Source organism: Lactuca virosa, chromosome 2 (assembly GCF_052849685.1).
Source record: "Lactuca virosa cultivar CGN04683 chromosome 2, Lactuca_virosa_CGN04683_v6, whole genome shotgun sequence".
Lineage (NCBI taxonomy): Eukaryota > Viridiplantae > Streptophyta > Magnoliopsida > Asterales > Asteraceae > Lactuca > Lactuca virosa.
Genome location: NC_136427.1, coordinates 254,061,652 through 254,068,210, shown reverse-complemented (window position 1 = coordinate 254,068,210; position 6,559 = coordinate 254,061,652). Strand labels below are relative to the sequence as shown.

The window sequence follows — 6,559 nt, the reverse complement described above, 5'->3', positions numbered from 1 at the left end:
TCTGGAGGTGCAAGGCGATAGGGCGCCTTGGCGATAGGCGCTGCCCCCGGAACCAAATCGATACGGAACTCCACCTGCCTCTCGGGAGGCACACCCAGCAACTCCTCGGGGAAAACATTCGGGAACTCACGTACTATCGGGACCTCATCGACCGACCTTGGTCTCTCTGCACCTACTCTCGTATCTACCACATAAGCCACAAACCCACTACAGCCCTGGTGTAGACTCTGCCTCGCTCTTGTGGCTGAACAAAATGCCGACCCAGAACGGGTACCCTCGCCATAAACTGTAAGAACTCCCCCACTAGGGTCTCGTATGGTCACCAGCTGTCGCTCGCAGTCGATAACCGCTCCAAATCTGCTCAACCAGTCCATGCCCACGATGACACAGACATCTCCCATAGCAATCGGGACCAAATCAATCGGAAACTCAACGCCGAAGATCTCGAGTACACATCCTCGAATCACATCAGTGGCATACACTGCTCTCTCGTCAGCTATGGAAACTCGCAAAGGTCGACTCAACGCCTCTCGACGAGTACTGATGTGCTGACTAAAGGCTAACGACACAAAAGACCAACTCGCACCCGAGTCAAATAACACCAAAGCAGGTACATAACACACAAGAAATGTACCTACGCATAACACAATATAAGCACAACACCACAATCCAAAAATAAGCAGATGAAAGAATACATACCAGCCACGACATCGGGAGCTGCGCGGACCTCCTCCGCTGTCAACTGGAAGGCTCTCCCGCGAGCCTTTGGCGCATCGGCCTTCACTGGCCGACTCTCCGTAGCTCGCACGGCAGCAGGGACAGATCCCTGAGCTGACCCTCGCAACTACGAACACTTTGTCTTCCGGTGTCCGGTCTGGTTGCAGTGAAAACAAACTACAAACCCCTTGGGGCAATCCTTGGCCATGTGCCCCTCCTTGCCACACTTGTAGCAAGACCCTGCTCTACAAACTCCCTCGTGACCCTTGCCGCACTTGCCACAAGTGCGGCCCTTCTGGTTCCCTGATCTCGAATCGGCGGGCTTAGCCCGCTTGGCTGCCGGCTGGGACTGTGCCGGTCGCCGATCTCTCCCCTGAGACTCCGCCTCCTCTCTAGCCTGAGTCTCTAGCTCTATGTCCCTCTTCTGGGCATTTGCCTGAAGCTCAGCAAATGTCCGGTATGACGAGTTCGCCACGAACTCTCGTATGTCCCTCCTCAGAATACTTAGATACCGACTCATACGTGCCTGCTCGGTAGACACGTGCTCAGGGCAAAACATCGACCTCTCATGGAACATCCTGGTGATCACAGTCGCAGACTCAGTACCCTGCTTGAGGGTCAGAAACTCCTGGGCCAAACGTTCCCTCTCCACCGGGGGAATGTACTCATCACGAAACATAGCGGTGAACCTCTCCCAGGTCACTGCGGCAGACTCTGCAGGTGTGTAGTGCGCTGTCACAAACTTCCACCAGTCCTTCGCTCCCAAGCGAAGCTGGTTCAGCGCGAACCGAACTCTCAGATGCTCCGGACAAGAACACGTATAAAAGCATCCCTCAATATCAGAAACCCATCTCATCGCAGCAATCCGGTCCTGCGTCCCATCAAACTCTGGTGGCTTCGTGTTGCTGAACTCTTGGTACAGCAACAAGTCACCCCCCTGCGGCCTGGCAGCAGCGACGGCTGCGGTGGCCGCAGTAACAGCAGCCTCAGTGAGAGCAGCGTACCACTCATCAAAAGTCTCGATCAACGTGGTCTTGATAGACCCGAACATCTCTGGTATCTCAGCTCGGATGGCCGCGGCCACCTCCTCGTGAATCAGCCTACGGATCTCCTCATCACTGGTACCACTGGTACCACTGCCCCCTGGGTGATGGCGCGTCCCAACCATGATGTCTCTGAAATACAACACAAAAGGAATCAGAGACTCGCTCGAGTATATTCGCACTCGATACTCGACCCTACTTGCTCTCTTAGTACCCAAAGGATTCTTACTTAGAGTGCGCACTGCTCCGGTGTCTTCAGTAGTACGGGCCCTATATTACCGTCCACACCGCATCAGTATTCACCCTAAGTCCTCCTCCTTGGATCCCAGGTCACCAGTACTCCATATCTCACTAAACTCAGGCTACTCTCTAGTAAACCACTCATAAGTTCCTCGCTGCTACCTACTTACTCTCGAAGCATCTCATAGTAGCAGTAACTCCTAGGCTAAGGCATCACAGATCAGGTCACTCTAGTCCTAATAGTAATACCTAGCCTACTCTAGCATGCATATCATATCATAACACATCTTATAACACATAATGTAAGGGTATTTTGGGAAATCACCGTTCAGGCGCTAGCTGATCGTACACACTGCTCTGCTCTGCTCTTTTCAAAATCTTTTTACTCTTTTAGAAAATTTGTTTATTTTATGAAAACTTTCTCAATTCCTCAGTTTGAGTTCAGATTCATCCGAAGATGCACCCGAATCCCTCAAACCAAGGCTCTGATACCAACTTGTAACACCGTAAATTTCAAAACAATTTTTCACTTTTTAAAATATAATTTCATTCATAAATATTCTCGAATCCCAATGTATCACATATCAAATCCATAAAAACACATCCCAAGATCATAATGTATAAAACTCCAATAGTGTGTACTGATCATGCCGGCGCCTTCCCGCGATCCTCACTGGTACCTGAAACACATAACACAAAACACTGTAAGCATAAATGCTTAGTGAGTTCCCCAAAATACCACACACAACGCATATTAGCCACTCGAGGCTATAACTCTGTTTGACCCTTTGGTCAATGTGTCTCAGTGGGACCCTCCAGTCCCATAACTCTGTGGGCCCTCTGGCCCTAACTCTGTGGACCTTCCGGTCCTAACTCTGTAAACTCTGTAACATACATAGCATAAATCACATAGAAATCCCATCATGCAAAAGCATACAAAATACTCTGTCACATAACTCTAATTACCACCCTAGGTAAAGTATAGTGAGAAGACTCACCTCGAGTAACTCGGTAAACCTCGAACTCTGAAATACTGTACTAGCCTTCACCTAATCACATAAATAAATTCTCTAATTAATACAACTTCTAAAGGCTAGGCCAACTCCTCTCTATAAGTTCTCTAAGAAGGGTAAAAGACCATTCTGCCCCTCTAATGGCTCATAAGTCCAAACACTGACTAATCCCTAAAAGTCAACAGAAGTCAACAGTCAACATTGACCAGACTCGCCGAGTGCACTAGAGTGACTCGGCGAGTACATGCCTGCCTCCTCGTCCCTGGTCCTCACTTGACTCACTGAGTCAACCCTATACTCCCCGGGTCGTTACGGATCGCGAGTCACGGGGCAACCCGACTCGACTTGTCGAGTCCCTTATGGACTCGGCGAGTTCCTCCCATGAAAACTCTCAAAAGATCTCTTGAGGTCAGATCTACTTCACCAAACAGTAGATCCATCCTTCTAACATTCAAAAGTCACGTAAAGGTGCAACCTTTATGTGCATGCAACCCATATCAAGCCTCAAATGGAGAAATATCACTAGAAATGGCAACCTAGTCTCCAATTGCTTATTTGCTTGCAAAAAGCTAGAAGGTAGTGACTCTATGGACCTCTCAAGGTCCAGATCTGATATCATCAACACAAAGGGGACCTCATACTCACTAGATCTTATAAAAAAAGGGAGGTAAAAACCCTAAAATCATGAAATCTATCATATCAATACGAAATAGAAGGGATTATACCTCTAGGGTTTCTCTGGAACAAGGTGGCCTCAAATGACGGCCATAAGGGTCTTTAAATAGGGCACAAGCCCCGAAAATTAGGGCTTCATTTAACAGCGTGGACTCGCCGAGTCCCTTCATTAAATCCAGGCTGGCAGAAGCGCGATTCCACTCGGCGAGTCTGAGCGCCTACTCGCCGAGTCCCTTTCTAAAATTCTACAAAATACTTAAAATAAGATACCTGGGTATCCGGATGTTACACTTCCACTTTCTATTTAACTGTTACAAGTTTTTTCTTTAAATCGTAGAGCAATAGTAATATTTTTGGTGTGCAAGGGTTCGAACCATGGATATCTTTTGTTGAATTCTGCACCTCAACGAGTAGACTTTTATTGCAAATTGTTCTTTGATGCAGAAAAAGGCCTAATGTTCACTTGCTTTTAAAGTTTCTCACCTAATGTTCAACAATTCCATGAACTCTAAAAAATTAGCCAAGAAAAATAAAAAGTTTATGAAATAATTAACTCAGTCCAAGAGAGCTATTTGCGAAAAGTCGTGTTTATCTTCTAGAAATATATGTGACAAAAGTAGTTCATAAAATTAATGGATCTCACAAACCATCCATATACATGTAATCGTTGTTTTTCAGCAAAAGCTGTAAAAAGTAATATCACGGCACGAATTACATTTCATTTTATATATTTTTGAGAAATATAGTTGTTTGATAATCCCGTTATGGTCATTAAATTATAAAGAGTTTTTTTTAATAATTATTAGATTATTAAAAGTTATTGGAAATGCATCCTCGCCATGTTAAAGTCTGATTTAAATAAAAAATGTAACTTTAGAAATAGAAATTGCAATTGCAATGTATTAGTTTTTGTATTTAACAAATCTATATATTAATGGAAGGAGTATAATTTGCTTGGCAGGGTATTCTTTCTTTTTCAGTTGTGACTTGTGAATGCAAGTTGTCAGAAGTGATTATATTACTCAGAAGGGTATTACCGTCATTTACACCATCACCACTTTCAGACCTTTAAAGTTATTCCCATCCCATCCCCAACCTCTTTCTCTTTCTAAAACCGCAATCTCTTTCCCTTCACACACGTTCTCTTTCTCCCCCCCCCCTCTCTCTCTCTCTCTCTCTCTCTCTCATCCCAAAAAGGTATGGCTCAGAAGAGAGAGATGGAGGAGACCGAGCTCAAAGTTCCTGAAACCTTGACCTTGTGCACACCGCCGATCCCCGCCGCCTCTTCAAAGATGTCCGCTTCAGATGACCGTAGATCGTCGCCGGATAGATCGGATCCGAAGAGCGGTGTTATCGTTGACTTCAGACCAAACTCCGCTGCCTCGCCGGAAAAGTTGGATCTGCCTCAAAAACGACGATTGGAGGTGGATCTGTTCGATAAGAGCGTCTGTAACATGTTTAAGAAGCGGGAGGTGAACAGGTGCTCAGGTTGCAAGAGGAAGGTTGGACTGATGGGGTTTAGGTGCCGTTGTGGCGAGATGTTTTGTTCCGAGCACCGATACTCCGATCGACATGACTGTAACTACGACTACAAAGCCGCCGGACGTGAGGCTATTGCTCGCGAAAATCCAGTTGTTAGAGCGGCGAAAATTCTCAAGGTATGACGCGGAGTCTGGAGAGAGACAAAACGACATCGTCCGGATAATCAATTCATCTCATTTTCGCATCTCCGTTGTAAAAATATGGGGCGGAGCTTAGGAACAGAAAAAGTAGCGAAAGATAGGGTGCTTACGTCACGTTTTTCCGGTGGGAAAAAGGAAGAGTGGGTTGGGGGAGTGGGGTATGGTATGTGAAATTTGATAAAAGAAAAAAAAAAGTTGAGCGTAATATTGTCAATTTGATTTATCATGTTAGTGGGACTTTTCATGAATTACGGTGCTTAATATTTTTTATTAAATTTATAATCAGTATTTCGCTCTCAAGTTTTAGCTGGCAATCTAGAAAATATAAATAAAAAAAAAAGAAAAAAAAAAGTCAGAAAAAGGATAATGTAGCGCATGGTGGATGGACCAACTTTACCAGCAAAGTATTCTGGAAATGTGGCTGTACTGATGCCGCAAATTATTGACGACGCAAGATAGCCCAAGTAATAAATAAAGTTGAATAATTTAGCTTGACATTTGAATAAATTTGGTATCAAACCAAAGAAACTTTAAAGTTATTATAACGAGACGAAAGTCATGATAAGAGTTAACTTTATCAAACCATTGCTTGCATAAAAGTCTAAATTCGGCCCGATCATTTATATACTTATTCGCTATTTCCAAAAAAATTGCAGCCAAATGCAATAGTAATTCGTCACCTTCGACCAAAGAATTTGAGTCGTAATACAACAGCAAAAAAAAAAAAAAAAACCATCCTCATAAATTGTTTGGTTTCGTTAAACCAATAGCTGCTATAAAATTAGAGGTGTTTGGGAGTGGTTTTCAAAATGACTATTAATTTATTGAATTTTTAAAAAGCTTAAAAAAGAGTTCGACAAATATCAAATTTTTAATGTAAAAAATGACATTTTTAAAAAGCCAAAAAATTCTAGTTTTTCTAAAAAACCAATAAGTTGATTAAAAATCACTAATCTTTAGTATCCAAAGGAAACCGAGAAATAACCCCATACTCATAAATCACAATACCAATAATTTTCCAAAGGGTTATTATATATATATATATATATATATATATATATATATATATATATATATATATATATATATATATATATATATATATAAATGTTGGCTAAAAAGACACATTTTTTTACCATTTAGACAACCCTAATTAATTTTCAACAGGAAACTTTCCATATTTATAATT

General features: G+C 43.2%; 1 pseudogene; it reads left to right on the top strand.

Moving 5' to 3' along the window:
- Positions 1–4,784: 4,784 nt before the first annotated feature.
- LOC145160782 (zinc finger A20 and AN1 domain-containing stress-associated protein 5 pseudogene) lies at positions 4,785–5,645 on the top strand (annotated as a pseudogene).
- Positions 5,646–6,559: the final 914 nt, after the last annotated feature.